General features: G+C 40.1%; 1 long non-coding RNA gene across 2 annotated transcripts in view; it reads left to right on the forward strand.

The window, feature by feature from the left end:
* Window positions 1-17,520, forward strand: part of LOC126066397 (uncharacterized) — a 216,992-nt gene that overhangs the window by 170,444 nt on the left and 29,028 nt on the right. For both annotated transcript variants that reach the window (XR_007515074.1, XR_007515075.1), the window contains one exon: window positions 5,310-6,771. This is a non-coding gene — a long non-coding RNA (uncharacterized LOC126066397). The remainder of the gene's footprint in view (window positions 1-5,309; window positions 6,772-17,520) is intronic.

Here is a 17,520-nt window from a genome sequence, read left to right on the forward strand (position 1 = left end):
AACGAGTGCTGGAGAGAGACTCATCTGTGAGATGGTGGGAGGCTACAGCAGGGGGCGCTACACATCCCTTCATTCGTTTGGACTCAGCATAGCGCTGGGCACATGGCAAATTTAAATTTTGCTTTTTGGAACTTCCTTTTCTTTTTTTAAAAATATTTTCATTCCACAGTTGGTTGAATCTGTGGATGGGGAACCCACGGATACGGAGGGCTGACTGTATATTTTTTAGAACACTTATTCCTCCACCCATGAAATCCAGCAGCCCACATACATGTTTCCTGAAAAATAAAGTGTGGTGTAGCTGTTGGGGCTCCAACAGGGAAGCAGAACCAGCTGGAGATAGAGAGATGATAGATAGATGTGTTATAAAGAACTGGCTTATGCAATTTGTGGGAGCTGGCTGACCAAGTCCAAAGGTCAGGCAGACAGGAAGGGAAGATTACAAGCAGCCTAGAATTGTACAAGTACAAACTAAAGCTTAGAGTCTCGGGGCTCAGAGAAGCCTACACTTATTTTTAAGAGAGCTCCCCTGATTAGGACAGGCCCACCCAGCAATATCTCCCTTTTGATTAGCTTAGAGTCCGTTGATTAGGGACTCTTATAACATCTGCAGAATCTTTTCACAGCAGCACCTAGATTGGTATGTGTTGAACTGGGGACTGAAGTTCAGCTTAGCCAAGTTGCCATATCGAAAAGCCATTACGTATAGAAATAAAGTAAATTGAATTTAAAGTCCAATTTTGAATACAAGTTGGAAAAAAAAATTGAAAACCTTGTATTGCTTTTTCAGCTGCCAGAGTTAAGAGAGATAGGCAGCACCACTATTAACAACTCATGAGTTCTCAGTTCTTTGGGTTTGCATAGTCAGAAATATAAGAATTGTGTATCTGTTTACTCCATTTATTACTGACTTTTACAGTTCTTTAAATGCTTAGCCGCCATTTGCATTAATATTAATATTTAATACAATTATGGCTAATATTATCCTCTGAATGCTTTTATGTAATAATAGCCCTGCATTTATACAGTACCTCTCTTCAAATGATGTGTGAGTGCTTTGTCGACAGTCAGCCAGACTTCTTCCCCTACATAAGCTCTTCTCCTTCCACCCCTAGAGATATATTAACACTGTAGAGCAGGACCTCTATTTGTGGTTATAGCAGAAATAATCAGTGTTCTTAAAGTAGAAGATGCCTCTCTTGTAGAAGTCTGTGTATCTAATAGGTTCTAGGACGATTGTTCAGTGTTTGAAGCACTTTACAAAATATCGTATTGAATAAGTTACTTTTTACATTTGTGAAATCGAACATAGAACATATGATGAAAGTCTGTGTATTTTTTTTTCTTTCATTTTGAAAGCTGGCTAAGTTGCAACTAGAATCATAGGTTGTTGAGACCAATGGGGTTTTCAGACTGTCAAGGCAAGAAGTGCGTGGAGTTAGATCAGGATTGAAGCATTCCTATTATGTACAAAGGACAAGATTTTAATAATCTAGAAGAGAATTGTTCTCAGCTGTAAGGATTGCGGTAACTGAAATATTTTCTCTTTGGCTAGAAGAAATAAGAAGCAATCTATTGTGTTCAGAAAAAGATACTATCAGTAATATGTCCCAGGGGAAATTATCCTCCTCCCATTAAGTAATAAGCAAAGCTGATGTTACTGTAGATAAAACAATGCACTAGGGGGTCATGAAATCTATTCCTCATTCTGCCCTTAAATAGCCCTGTTATTTTAGAAAATGACTTATTTCTCTGACCTGGTGTCTCTGTTTCTTCATTTATATGGTGAGAGAATTGGTCTAAATGACATTTCACAACCCTTTTGTGTCTCAAAACTCCAGGAAAGAAGAGTTTCAACATGCTGAGAACAGCAATTACCTAAAGAAATGGTACAAACATTACCATTTGATATTAGAAATGCTTCATTTTTTTGTCCTTACTGCAAAATAATTTCAATACATTATGGGGCAAAGAGGAGCCCTGCTGGTGCAGTGGTTTAATGCTTGGCTGCTAACCTGAAGGTTGGTGGTTCAAACCCACCAGCTGCAAAACCAATGACAGGGCTCCAAAATATATAAACTCCAACAGCACTGGAAAGAGAAATAGCTCTACAATAACAGTAGAAGGCTTCAACACACCACTTTTGGTGAAGGACAGAACATCCAGAAAGAAGCTCAATAAAGACATGGAAGATCTAAATGCCACAATCAACCAACTTGATCTCATAGATATATACAGAACACTCCACCCAACACCATACCTATTCAATCTGTATGCTGAGCAAATAATCTGAGAAGCTGGACTATATGAAGCAGAACAAGGCATCAGGATTGGAGGAAGACTCATGAATAACCTGCGTTATGCAGATAACACAACCTTGCTTGCTGAAAGTGAAGAAGAATTGAAGCACTTACTGATGAAGATCAAAGACTACCCCCTTCAGTATGGATTACACTTCAACATAAAGGAAACAAAAATTCTCACAGCTGGACCAATAAGCAACATCATGACAAATGGAGAAAAGATTGAAGTTGCCAAGGATTTTATTTTACTTGGATCTGCAATCAACAGCCATGGAAGCAGCAGTCAAGAAATCAAGACACATTGCATTGGGCAAGTCTGCTACAAAGGACTCCAAGATGTGACCTTGAAGACTAAGGGGCGCCTGACCCAAGCCATGGTATTTTCAGTCACATCATATGCATGTGAAAGCTGGACAATGAATAAGGAAGACTGAGGAAGAATTGACACCTTTGAATTGTGGTGTTGACGAAGAATATTGAATATACCCAAACCAAAACCCATTACTGTCGAGTTGATTCTGACTCATAGCAACCCTACAGGGCAGAGTAGAACTGCCCCATAGAGTTTCCAAGGGGTGCCTGGCGGGTTTGAACTGCCGACCCTTTGGTTAGCAGCCATAGCACTTAACCACTACGCCACCATGGACTGCCAAAAGAATGAATAAATCTGTCTTAGAGGAAGTGCAGCCAGAATGCTCCTTAGAAGCAAGGATGGCGAGACTGCATCTTACATACTTTGGACATGTTTTCAGGGAGGGATCAATCCCTGGAGAAGGACATCATGCTTGGTAAAGTACAGGGTCAGTGGAAAAGAGGAAGACCCTCAATAAGATGGATTGTTATACTGGCTGCAACAACGGGATCAAGCATAACAACAATTGTGAGGATGGTGCAGGACCGGGCAGTGTTTCATTCTGTGGTACATAGGGTCGCTATGAGTCAGAACTGACGCGACGGCACCTAACAACCACCACCACCACCACCTAACAGCAGCCAAGTATACTTTCTTTTCCAATGTACACGGAACATTCTCCAGAAAAGACCACATATTAGGCCACAAAGCAAGCCTTATCAGAATCCAAAGCATCGAAATATTCTGTTAACCCAGAACTAAAACCATTCCCAAAGCCAACTCTTCAGATAAAGATTAGACTGCACTGTAAGACATAAAATGATACTTGTGAAGAGTGTGCTTCTTAGTTCAAGTAGATACACGAGACTAAATGGGAAGCTCCTGTCTGGAGGGGAGATGAGAAGGCAGAAAAGGACAGGAACCGGTTGAATGGACAATGGAAATCCAGGGTGGAAAGGAGGAGTGTGCTGTCACATTATAGGAAGAGCAACTAGGATCACAAAAAAAGTGTGTATAAATTTTTGTATGAGACACTGACTTGAGCTGTCAACTTTCACTTAAAGCACAATAATAAATAAATAAAATCCACCAGCTGCTCCACAGGAGAAAGAAGCAGCTCTCTGCTTCCATAAAGATTACAGCCGTGGAAACCCTATGGGACATGTCTACTCTGTCCTACAGGTCATTATGACTTGGAATTGACTTGATGGCAGTGGGTTTAGTTTGGTTTTTGATGGGGCAAAGATATAGAGTGTTGTTGTTAGGTGCCGTTAAGTTGGTCCTGCGCCATCCTTACAAAAGTTGTTATGCTTGAGCTCATTGTTACAGCCACTGTGTCAATCCACCTCATTGAGGGTCTTCCCCTTTTCTCCTAACCCTGTACTTTGCCAAGCATGATGTCCTTCTCCAGGGACTGATCCCTCCTGACAACATGTCCAAAATATGTAAGATGCAGTCTCACCATCCTTGATTCTTCTAAGGAGCATTCTGGCTGTACTTCTTCCAAGACAGATTTGTTTGTTCTTTTGGCAGTCCGTGGTATATTCAATATTCTTTGCCAAAACCACAATTCAAAGGCATCAATTCTTCTTCAGTTTTCCTTATTCACTGTCCAGCTTTCACATGCATGTGATGCGGTTGAAAATACCGTGGCTTGGGTCAGGCGTACCTTAGTCTTCAAGGTGACATCTTTCCTTTTCAACATTTTGAAGAGGTCCTTTGCAGCAGATTTGCCCAATGTGATGTGTCTTTTGATTTCTTGACTGCTGCTTCCATGACAGTTGCTTGTGGATCCAAGTAAAATGAAATCCTTGACAACTTCAATCTTTTCTCCATTTATCATGATGTTGCTCACTGGTCCAGTTGTGAGGATTTTTGTTTTCTTTATGTTGAAGTGTTATCCATACTGAAGGGGGTGGTCTTTGATCTTCATTAGTAAGTGCTTCAAGTCCTTTTCGCTTTCAGCAAGCCAGGTGGTATCATCTGCATAATGCAGGTTGTTAACGAGTCTTCCTCCAACCCTGATGCCCCCTTCTTCTTCATATAGTCCAGCTTCTCAGGTTATTTGCTCAGCATACAGATTGAATAGGTATGGTGAAAGGATACAATCTTGATGCACAGCTTTCCTCAGTATATAGAGTGTAATACAGCACAAATGAACAAATTCAATATGTATTCTACAAAATACGGTGACTTTAGGTTTTTTTTTAATGGTTTAGTATTATTTGCAAACTTTGTGAAATTATCTTTAACTTTCAAATTGAAATTACAAGTTTACGTTAGTAGTTCAATTACACCTTTAAAACTGTAATCCCAAGGCTAATTTTTTGGACTCTTTCGGATGTCAAATCCTCTTAAACATTATAAGAATTTTATACACTGAACATACAAATTATCTTTCCCAAATTTAACACAAAAGTGTTCATTCTATGAATTTGATTTGCATCATTGATATGCTTAATTCTAAACCTTTGCTGGATTATTTGTTATCTATCTATCCATTCCTTGCATCTTCTTTTGATGCTTCCTGCATCGTTTAATATTTTCCCTATAGAATCCTTCACTACTGCAACTTGAGGCTTGAATTTTTTCTTCAGTTCTTTTAGCTTAAGAAACGCTAACCGTGTTCTTCCCTTTTGGTTTTGTATGTCCAGCTGGAAGGAATACACAGAGTCATTATACCAAAAAGAATTAGTTGATGTTCAGCCACTTCAAGAGGTAGCGTATGAACAGGAACCAATGGCACTGAAGGAAGAATTCCAAGCTGCACTGAAGGCATTGGTGAAGAACAAGACTCCAGGAAGTGACAGAATATCAACTGAGATGTTTCACCAAATGGATGTAGCGCTGGGAGTGCTCACTCATCTATGCCAAGAAATATGGAAGACAGCTTCCTGGCCAACTGACTGGAAAAGATCCATATTTATGCCTATTCCCAAGAGGGGTGATCCAACCAAATGTGGAAATTATTGAACAGTATCATTAATATCACATGCAAGCAAAATTTTCCTGAAGATCATTCAAAAGTGGCTGCAGCAGTATATCAACAGGGAACTGCCAGAAATTCAGGCCAGATTCAGAAGAAGACGTGGAACCAGGGATATCATTGCTGATGTCAGATGGTTCCTGGCTGAAAGCAGAGAATACCAGAAGAATGTTTACCTGTGTTTTATTGACTATGCAAAGGCATCTGACTATGTGGATCATAACACATTATGGATAACATTGTGAAGAACAAGAATTTCAGAGCACTTAATTATGCTCATAAGGAACCTGTGCATAGATCAAGAGGCAGGTGTTCAGACAGAACAAGGGGATACTGAGTGTTTTAAAGTAAAGAAAGGTGTGCGTCAGGACTGTATTCTTTCACCATACCTATTCAATCTGTATGCTTAGCAAATAATCTGAGAAGCTGGACTATATGAAGAAGAACAGGGCATCAGGATTGGAGGAAGACTCATTAACAATCTGCGTTATGCCGATAACACAACCTTGCTTGCTGAAAGTGAAAAGGACTTGAAGCTCTTACTAATGAAGATCAAAGACCACCCCCTTCAGTATGGATAACACCTCAACATAAAGAAAACAAAAATCCTCACAACTGGACCAGTGAGCAACATCATGATGAACGGAGAAAAGATTGAAGTTCTCAAGGATTTTGTTTTACTTGAATTCGCAATCAACTGCCATGGAAGCAGCAGTCAAGAAATCAAAATTCGCGTTGCATTGGGCAAATCTGCTGATAAAGACTCTTTAAAGTGTTGAAAAGGAGAGATGTCACCTTGAAGACTAAGGTACGCTGACCCAAGCCATGGTATTTTCAATCGCATCACGTGCATGTGAAAGCTGGACAATGAATAAGGAAGACTGAAGAGTTGACGCCTTTGAATTGTGGTTTTGGCAAAGAATATTGAATATACCATGGACTGCCAAAAGAATGAACAAATCTAAATCTATGTTGGAAGAAGTACAACCAGAATGCCCCTTGGAAGCAAGGATGGCGAGACTGCGTCTTAGATACTTTGGACATGTTGTCGGGAGGGATCAATCCCTGGAGAAGGATCTCATGCTTGGCAAAGTACAGGGTCAGTGGAAAAGAGGAAGACCCTCAACGAGGTGAGTTGGCACAGTGGCTGCAACAATGGGTTTAGGCATAACAAGGATTGTAAGGATGGCGCAGGACTGGGTAGTGTTTTGTTCTGTTGTGCGTAGGGTTGCTATGAGTCGGAACTGACTTGACGGCACCTAACAACAACAACATCTATCCATTGACCCCCTCGTGGTGCAGTGGTTAAGACCACAGCTGCTAACCAAAAGGTGGGCTGTTCTAGTCCCCCAGTGGCTCTGTCCTGTAAGGTCAGTATGAGTTGAAATTGACTGGGCGGCAATGGGTATGATTTGGTTTTATCTATCCATTATGGAAATAATTTCCTATCCCTAATAAATTGGATTGCAGCATTAGTAGTCTGAGTTTGCATATTCAAACTGAGATTTTGGCTAGGGTATGGGGCCTGGAGCAGTAAAGATCCAGGACCATTTTTCCCACAGCTATTAGAGAAAGACTGAACTTTCTTTTAAAGTTTCTTGGTCAAAATTAGTTCTAAGCTCAAATTCTACAAATGGGATGGACTTGCACTTGGGTTTGAGTCTGGAACTCCCTGATTCTCAGCTCTGCCTACAACCTTCTGCCTGGCTATTTTACCCCTAGCTTGGAACCCACTAATGCATTTACTGCTTGTTTTTTTCCGGAATTTTTTCCATACTCATCTTACAGCTATTTAAAAGTTATTGGATTGTGTTCTGCCCAACTCTTGTGTCTATATTGGGCTATGTCATAGCCACAGCTTCTTAAGTCATTCTGATGACTATATGGATTTTTACTTTCAAATATACTCTGTCATCTTAGTCTTACCCTTTCAGGTGGGGAGGACAAATGTATTATTACTATTCCTATAATTATTATGCATAACCTCTTATTAGGGTATAATCTAGTAAGTTTTATTTTGTTGAATTTGAAGGCTATCCCTAGAAACTAATATAGAAGCTACATGGTACGTAGTTTATTAAGCTGTTGGTAAATAAAAATTAGCTCTGAATTTTTATTATACACTCTTAGTTGTATAATAAAAAACATTTAATTCTTTTATTTTTCTAACTAAGATAAATCTGCTCCAAGATTCCTCTCAGATAAAAGAAAATTGAACTTTAATCCCAATGAACTGGGCTGTAGACTTTGAAGTGGTACCTTATGGTGGCACAATGGTTAAGTGCTCTCCTGCTAAGTGAAAGGTAGGCAATTTGAACCCAGGCAGCGGCCCTGCAGGGGGAGGAAGGGAAGACCTGGCAATCTATTCCTGTAAAGATTATACCTAGAAAACCCTATGGGGCAGTTCTGCTCTGTCACATGGGTCCATTATGAGTCGAAAATCAACTCGACAGCATCTAACAACTACAACAACAACCATGCCAAGTTAGGCAAGCACCTAAGATATAACTCTCAGGGTTCGGATCCCCCGGCGGTCATTCTCCAGGCCAGGCCTCTTCCTTCCATGGGTGAGGAGTACAGTGCCATGATGGCCACTCCTGGGCAATCCTGTCCAAGGCCGTCCCCTCTTCAGTCTTAGGAGGCATTTTGCTTCTCTGCATTGCCCCGTCACCCAAACTGAACTCCTTTCTGCCTAAATCTGTGCACTTGTCTTCAAAGTCTATCTCCAGGAAGCTCAAACATAATCTCAGCCTACTTCCCCCAAACTTCCCACTTCTCCCCTCAAAGTCCTAACTAAGTTGTTGGAATGGGGAAGAAAATGGGGATAGAACAAAGAATAAAACAGGAGTTAATAAATTAGCAAACCATCCTGTGGCAAGTGTTTGGAATTATTATCATTACAGAAGCATTATAAATTTAAATGGTGATATATACATTACAAAGTGTTTTCATATACATATACATATACTTCTTCCAAACTCCCTTGTCAAATAAGAAATTATAGCCACTATTTTGCAAATTAAACACCTGAGACTCAAACAAGCTAAATGACTGTTTCAAAGTCCCGCAGTTTGTGTGTGTGTGTGTTCTCAGCAGTGGTTACACATAGAATAATCAGGGGAACTTCTAAGCAACGCCCATGCCACGACTCACCTTGGATGAATGAAATCAACATCTCCAGAGGTAGCTCAACATTATTTCTTTTTAATGTTTTCCCAGTGATTGTAATAGGCAAGCAGCGAGTACAAGAAGTGAACTTTGAACACAGCTTCTCTGATTTCAAATGGAATTAAAAAAAAATTATATCACAATTATCATTTGAATATGGCTAATGAGGACTTTGGAGCCCTCGTGGTATAGCAGTTAAGAGCTCAGCTGCTAACCAAAAGGTCAGCGGTTCGAATCCACCAGCTGCTCCTTGGAAATCCAATGAGGCAGTTCTACTCTGTCCTATACGGTCGCTATGAGTCGGAATTGACTGGACAGCAATGGGTGTTAATGAGGACTTTAATTCTTATTTATTCTGAAAGTTGGAGGGAAAGTGGTTTCATTAGGCATTTCTTGGTGTACTTAGCAGTCCAGGGAGGGGAACTTTAGGATACAACCTGGCAGCAGGTAAAGAAGATAGGGGTAGGACAGAATGCCAGGTATTCCTTGAAGTCCTTGAAGATCCAGTTTCTTTTGACTGATTGCATATATTAGTGTTTCCAAGTGGTTTCTATATCATTAACTCCAATGCGTTATCATTAACTCTAGACCCGTAACAGTGTGTGCCCTGGGTCCTGGGCAATGGGTAGAGGACCTCTGAAGATGACACCTAGAAGCAATGGCACTTTTGTGGACAGAATTGGCAAGAGTGCTCTACAAGCATGATGAACCATGTTCTTGGGACAACAGTGGGCAGTCAGGGTATGGTGAGGCCTCTTGTCATCATCAGTCATTATCTACGTCACTTGCGCTCCCCTCTGCATCTATTTTGTAGGTGGGGAGAGACTAGAAGAGCGAAAAGAAAAGCTATGTTTTCTTGCTATGCTTTTGTATATATTTACATTGTAGATTCTTTAGGAGGCCTAAGACTCTTTTCCATGCTCAGCAAGCAGCATTTTAATAAGACAGCCTTCCCATGTCAAGGTTTTATCCTTTTCATTTGGGCGATATTGATTTCCCTCTATTGGGCAGTTGGAAAAGAAATTTTTAAAAATGCAGTTGAACTCATTTTAAGTGTACTTGTTTTATGGGGTGGGGGCTGGGTGGGAATCTTATTTACACAAGAGATAAGTCAGCTGATTAGGGGACAAGCCCATTTAAAATATGTGCTTAACATCTTTATAGGTTTGCTTTTAAAAACTTATGTTCTGTGTAAAATGATATAGCCCCTTAACTGAGTACGTAAAAACTTGAAGATTATAAGGAAGTTAATAAGAAAAGTCATTGTTTGTAAAATAAAGATTTGATCAGGAAAGAGAGTGAAACTTGGAGTGAGTTGTCTCAAAAAAAAAAGGAGCAAGTCAAGAAAATACCTCGAGGCAGCCAGGTGTGGTAAGGTCTTCCAGACTTGGAGATAAAAGTCAGGCTGGCTTCTTATTACCTTAATTGCTTCCTGCCTGTTTGGGTCCCTTGTAGAGAGTGAAAGCCAAGATATCAGAGGAAGAGAAAAGAACATTCTAGAATGATAAGGAGAGGCACACTGAGAGACCTACCATTTAATTAGTGCCATTGGTCTAAGCAGGTTAGTGATCTCTGATGGTGTGGAGAAAAATCCTTGGCAGGCGTGAGAAGCTGGGGTGGCCCAAGAGGACAAGGGACCCTAATGTCCTATAGCTGAGGTTCTTAAGATGCATGTAAGCCCTGGAAGGGATCCAAACCCAAACCAGACCTCTTGCCTTCAAGTCAATTCTGACTCATAGTGGCCCTATAGGACAGAGTAGAAGTGCCCCATGGAGTTTGCAAGGAGCAGCTGGTGGATTTGAACCATTGACCTTTTGGTTAGCAGCTGAGCTCTTAACCACTTTGCCACTGGAAGGGACACGACCCTAAGATTTGACTTCACAAGGAGTTAGGAGGATACTTTCTAAGGAGGTATAGGGAAACCAACAATGATTTCATTAAGCTATTGTAAGAGCAAATGCTGAAAAAATTAACATTTTACTTAAGTATTTAAAAAATACCTTAGTCTAAAAAAAAAAAAAAGCAGCCAGATTGTCCAACCATAGAAAAATAGTTGACTGAATTTGTTTTTTTCGTTATGGAATATTATTATACAATTTTAACGAAAATTACAATAACAAAACCTAAAAAAAAATATTTAGTCTTTAAGTGCATTTTTATGGCGTATTCTTTGATTTTTATTCTATTTAACTGTTACACTATGTATAAAAGATTACTGAGTAAAGACCTGCGCTGGTTTCTTTATCACCCACTAGTTAAAAGCTAGTGGTTAAAAGCCCTGGTGACACAGTAGTTAAGAGCTTTGCTGCTAACCAGAAAGTCAATAGTTGGAATCCACCAGCTGCTCGTTAGAAACTCTATGGGGTAGTTCTATTCTCTCCTATAGAGTTGTTATGAGTCAGAATCAACTCGAGGGCAACGGGTTTAGTGAGAATTGTGGCAGTTCAGGCCATTCAGATGAAGCACCTGCCTCTGATCCTCTAGAGAAAGTGGTCTTTGATGTTGTTAGCTGCCAGAGTCGACCCAGACTCGTGGTGACCCTACGCAAAACACCAAGAAAGGCTGCCCAGTTCTGCACCATTCGTAGATGGGCTGTGGATCAGGCTGTTCTGATTCGAAAGTTTTCAGTGGCTGATTTTCAACAGTGGGTCACTAGGCCTTTCTTCTTGGTCTGCTGAAACCTGTTCAGCACCATACCAAAAGCAAAACCCATTGCTGTCGATCCTGACTCAGAGTTGAATCTGGTTTCCCTTGACTCATAGTGACCCTGTAGGACAGAGTAGAACTGCCCCGGAGGGGTTTCCGCCACTGACAGAGCATGGTGGCTGCACATGGGTGGAGGTGCATTAGGTGGGAATCCAACCCAGGTCTCCCTTATCGAAGGGTAGAAATCTATCACTGGAACACCAGGGGACATGAACTCTTGAGAGTTACATCCACTCCTTTAGCTATGACGTGGACCTTACAAACATCCTTTCATAGCAACTTAAAAACCGTTCAGAAAAGATTCCTTGATTTGTTCAACAAATAATTGAATTCTGTGTACCAGGCATTTCCTGAGTACTGACTACTGAGATATAGGCTAGCCTGCCCCTCAGAAACTTCTAGTCTAGAGGAGAGACCTAAGGAATAAGCAGTTACCTGGGCTGTGGTAAGGGTCAGCCCAAGATACTATAAGCAAGCTACACTGCCAGCTTCTCAATGTCTCATATTTGCCCTTGAATCACTAGTCCCCAGTCCAGTGCCCGGCACAGGGTTGGCATTCGATAATGCTCATTGAAATGAACTTGATTGTGGGCGTTCAATATGTTTTTGTTGCTTTGTTTTAATGTATATTTACAAATTCATGTTTCCCTTAAGATAAAGTCCTCCCAGTTGCTAGAGTTTGTTGTTAGCGCTGCCAATAATTATAGATCCGGTATCAGGCAGTTTATCTCCATTATCGCGTAACTCAGAATTGATTTGCTCCGCATCATAATTTGAGTCTCATTCTTCTCTGTGTCCTTGCATTGTCTGGGGTGACCTAAGTACATCTCTAAAGCAATCGTGTCATTACTTTTTCCCTGATACTGTTGAACCCTTCTATGCCCTTTGACACCTTTGACTATTAGCTTTAATTACACTCCATTTTTCTTATTTGCTCTATATTGCTTTGTGGTCCCCTGTCTCCAATGTCATCTGGTGTCCCTGGATGATATATTCTGAAACCAATTCCGCGTGTCTGGAATATGCATCTATTAGTCAGAATAACCTGTGCTCATCACCTACACTGTCTTGCTAATGGCACTCAGTGATACTTATGGGTCTTTGCAAATACCACAATGGCTTTGGCTGCATTGCTTGATTGTTTTTCTGATACTAATGTTTGGATGTTGGCTAATTTTCTTAAGCATAATGCTGATAAAATAGTGCTATTATAGAAAAGTCTTCCCCACAGAGAGATCTATTGGCTCTTCCATCCTGCATGGTTTCTGGAGTCTTCTTTTTTTCCCCCCAGAATTTCTAATCTTTGAATCACTTTTGACTTTGAATTTCCTTGTAAGATGTCTGTTGTTGCTGTTAGGTGCTGTCGGGTTGGTTCCGACTCATAGAGACCCTCTGTACAAGAAAACGAAACACCGTCCGGTCCTGTGACATTCTCACAACCACTGTTATGTTTGAACCCATTGTTGCAGCCACTGTATCAATCTATCTTGTTGAGGGTCTTCCTCCTCTTCCCTGACCCTCTACTTTACCAAGCATCATGTCTTTCTCCAGGGACTGGCCCCTCCTGAAAACCTGTCCAAAGTACATGAGATGAAGTCTAGCCATCCTCGCTTCTGGAGCAGTCTGGCTGTATTTCTTCCGAGACAGATTAATTGGCTCTTCTGGTAGTCTGTGGTATGTATATTCAATATCCTTTGCAAACACCATAATTCAAAGGAATCATTTCTTCTTCAGTCCTTCTTATTCACTGTCCAGCTTTTGCATAAATTTGAGGAAATTGAATATGCCATGGCTTGGATCAGGCAAATCTTAATCCTCAAAATGATATCTTTGCTTTTTAATACTTCAAAGAGGTCTTTTGTACTGGGTTTGCTCAATGCAATGTGTTTTGATTTCTTGTCTACTTCTTCCATTGATGTTGATTGTGGATCCAAGTAAAACGAAATCCTTAACAACTTCAGTCTTTCCTCTCTTTATCATGATGTTGCTTATTGGTCCTGGTGTGAGGACTTTTGTTTTCTTTACGTTGAGGTGTAATCCATACTGAAGGCTGTAGTCTTTGATCTTCATCAGTAAGTACTTCAAGTCCTCTTCACTTTCAGTAAGCAAGGTTGTGTCATCTGCATATCACAGGTCATTAATGAGTCTTCCTCCAATCCTAATGCTGCCCTTTTCTTCACATAGTTCAGCTTCTTGGATTATTTGCTCAGCATACAGATTGAATAAGGATACAACCCTGATACACACATTTCCTGATTTTAAACCACACAGTATCCCTTTGTTCTGTTTGAATGACTGCCTCTTGGTCTACGTACAGATTCTTCATGACCACAATTAAGTATTCTGGAATTCCCGTTCTTCTCAATGTTATCTATAATTTGTTATGATCCACAAAGTCAAATGCCTTTGCATACTCAATAAAACACAGGTAAACATCTTTCTGGTATTCGCTGTTTTCAGCCAGGATCCATCTGACACCAGCAATGATATCTCTGGTTCCACATCTTCTTCTGAATCTGGCTTGAATTTCTGGCAGTTCCTTGTTGGTGTACTGCTGCAGCTGCTTTTGAATGACATTCGGCAAAATTTTACTTGTGTGTGGTATCAATGATATTGTTTGATAGTTTCCACATTCGGTTGGATCACTTTTCTTTGGAATGGGCAAAAATATGAATCTCTTCTAGCCCATTGGCCAGGTAGCTGTCTTACAAATTTCTTGGTATAGACACATGAGCGCTTCCATCGTAACACCCATTTGTTGAAACATCTCAGTTGGTATTCCATCAATTCCTGGAGACTTATTTTTTGCCAATGCCTTCAGTGTAGCTTGAACTTCTTCCTTCAATACCATTGGTTCTTGATCGTATGCTACCTCCTGAAATGGTTGAACATCGAACAATTCTTTTGGATACAGTGACTCTGTGTGTTCCTTCCATCTTCTTTTGATGCTTCCTGAATCATTCAATATTTTGCCTATAGAATCCTTCAGTATTACAACTGGAGGCTTGAATTTTTTCTTCAGTTCTTTCAGCTTGAGAAATGCCTAGCATGTTCTTTCCTTTAGGTATTCTAACTCCAGATCTTTGCAAATTTCATTATAAATTTTACTTTGTCTTCTTGAGCCCCTGTTTGAAATTTTCTGTTCAGCTCTTTTACTTCATCATTTCTTCCATTCATTTTAGCTATTCTACATTCATAAGCAAGTTTCGGAGTCTCTTCTGACATCCATTTTGGCCTTTTCTTTCTTTCCTGTCTTTTTAATGACCTTTCACTTTCTTCATGTATGATGTCCTTGATGTCATTCCACAACTCATCTGGTTTTGGTCATTAGTGTGCAATGCATCAAATTTATTGTTGCGATGATGTCTAAATTCAGGTGGGATACACTCAAGGTCTTACATTGGCTCTCTTGGGCTTGTTTTAATTTTCTTTATCTTCAACGTGAACTTGCACATGAGCAATTGATGGTATGTTCCATGGTCTGCCACTTGAATTGTTCTGAGTAAATGATATTGAGCTTTTCCAACATCTCTTTCCACAGATGTAGTCGCTTTAAATTCTGAGTATTCCATCTGGTGAGGTCCACATTTATGGTTGCCATTTATGTTATTGAAAAAAGGTATTTGCAATGAAGAAGTCATTGGTCTTGCACAATTCTTTCATGAAATCTCTGCCGTAGTTTCTATCACCAAGGCCATTTTTTCCCAATTACAGATCCTTCTTCTTTGTTTCCAACTTTCGCATTCCAATTACCAGTAATTATCAATGCATCTTGATTGCATGTTTGATCAATTTCAGAAGTTGGTAAAAGTATTCAATTTCTTCATCTTTGGCATTAGTGGTTGGTGTGTAAATTTGAATAATAGTTGTATTAACTGGTCTTCGTTGGAGGCATGTGGATATTATCCTATCACTGACAGCATTATACTTCAGGATAGATCTTGAATCATTCTTTTTGATGATGAATGCAATGCCACTTCTGTTTATTTTGTCATTCCCGGCACAGTAGACCATATGATTTTCTGATTCAAAATGGCTAGTACCAGTCCATTTCAGCTCACTAATGCCTAGGGTATTTATTTTCATGCTTTCCATTTCATTGTAAGACATGTTTGAAACATATCATTGTCATTATAATTATCTTATGTCACTGTCTTACATTTAAATTATTGATACCTTTTGATGGAAATTCACATAAAATAAAAACACCATGGGCATACATAGCCATCTTTTATACCCCTGACTCAAAAGGTAGATTGTATGTTTGTTTATCATCACCATTGATTTTCTCATTAGTTTTCTGTCATCATTTAAAATAATAACATACTTTCTTGTTTAATAGAAATTTTCATGCTTCTCTTGAGTCCTGCTGTTATGATGTCATTTCCTTCCTTTTACTCAGATGATTTCAATCACCTGTTTTTTCAATTGACTTTCTATTTTTCTATCAGAGTCTTTTCTTATGCCTCTTTTCTCCATGATTATTTTACTTTACCTTGGATTACAATTAAATCCCATTAACACTCTGGAAATATGAAAGTGCTAATTCAGAGCATTATTTGTAAAAATATGTCTTTCTTCTGTGCTTTAACGTCATACTAAGCCCAGAATCCACTCAAATTGGAATCTTTTGAGACCAAAACCCACTCCACTGCTCCTCCTTGTCTTCAGTCAGGACCTAAGGTGAAATCCTAACCATCTATCTATAACTGCACCTTCTTCTCTTAGTCAATGTCACTTCCTTGGTCCCCAGCCTTTTACCTTCTTCCCATCTTCCAAAGCCTTCTTTAATGTAAATGTCCCTGTGCCCTCAAACCCTTCTTTTAGTGCTTCTTCTAGCTTCTTGCATTACCACCTGGCTGTCACCTGGGATCACAACATCTCGTACAGCCCATCAAATAGTTGCTACTTGTTTTCTCACAGTTCATTACTTCAGATACAGAACAAGGCATTGGCTTTTTCCTGGCTTCCCATTGCTGCTTTCGGACCATAACTTCTCCACTTCATTTATCAAAAGAGAATGAAGCATGAAGAACACCAAAGACACAAGTAAAATATGAGCCCAAGAGGAAGAAAGGGCCACATAAACCAGAGACTCCATCAGCCTGAGCCTGGAAGAATGAGATGGTGCCCTGCTACCACCAATGACTGTCCTGACAGGGAACACAACAGTCAGTCCCTGATGGAGCAGAAGAAAAGTGGGATGCAGACCTCAAATTCTAGTAAAAAGATCAGACATCATGGTCTGACTGAGACTAGAGGAACCCCAGAGGTCATAGCCCCCACATTCCTCCGTTAGCCCAAAACTAAAACCATTCTTGAAGCCAACTCTTCAGACAAAGATTAGACTGGACTGTAAGACATCAAATGATACTGGTGAGGAGTGTGCTTCTTGGCTCGGGTAGACACATGAGACTATGTGGGCAGCTCCTGTCTGGAGGTGAGATGAGAAGGCAGAGAAGGACAGCAGCTGGTTGAATGGACACGGGAAATACAGGGTGGAGAGGAGGAGTGTGCTGTCACACTATAGGGAGAGCAGCTAGGGTTACATAACAAGGTATGTATAAGTGTTCATATGAGAAACGGACTTGAATTGTCAACTTTCATTTAAAGCATATCAGTGTGGGTGACCTCTATAGCCTGTAGCTACTTGCCCATCCTTGACCTTCTTACCTCCATAGACCTCCATTCTCCTTCATCTTTTTCACTCTCCTGATCTCATTTTTACACTTGCATGCTTATCATGAATCTTAATGGTAAACACCTCCAAAGTCACTTTAAAACAGTGACTTTGGACCACAAATTTTCTCTTAACCTGTGAAACTATTTCTACCACGACTCTTCCTCAAATTTGCTGAGACTTCAACCCGTTGACCTTTCTGTATTTTTTCTCCATCAACCTTCTTTTACTTCCCTCCTCATCCAGCTTACAATTTTGCCAATACTCCAGCCCTCTTGCACTCCTCCACCATGTTTTTTTTTTCCCCTCAACTGATTTAACAAAA

Source organism: Elephas maximus, chromosome 23 (genome assembly GCF_024166365.1).
Source record: "Elephas maximus indicus isolate mEleMax1 chromosome 23, mEleMax1 primary haplotype, whole genome shotgun sequence".
Taxonomy (NCBI): Eukaryota; Metazoa; Chordata; class Mammalia; order Proboscidea; family Elephantidae; genus Elephas; species Elephas maximus.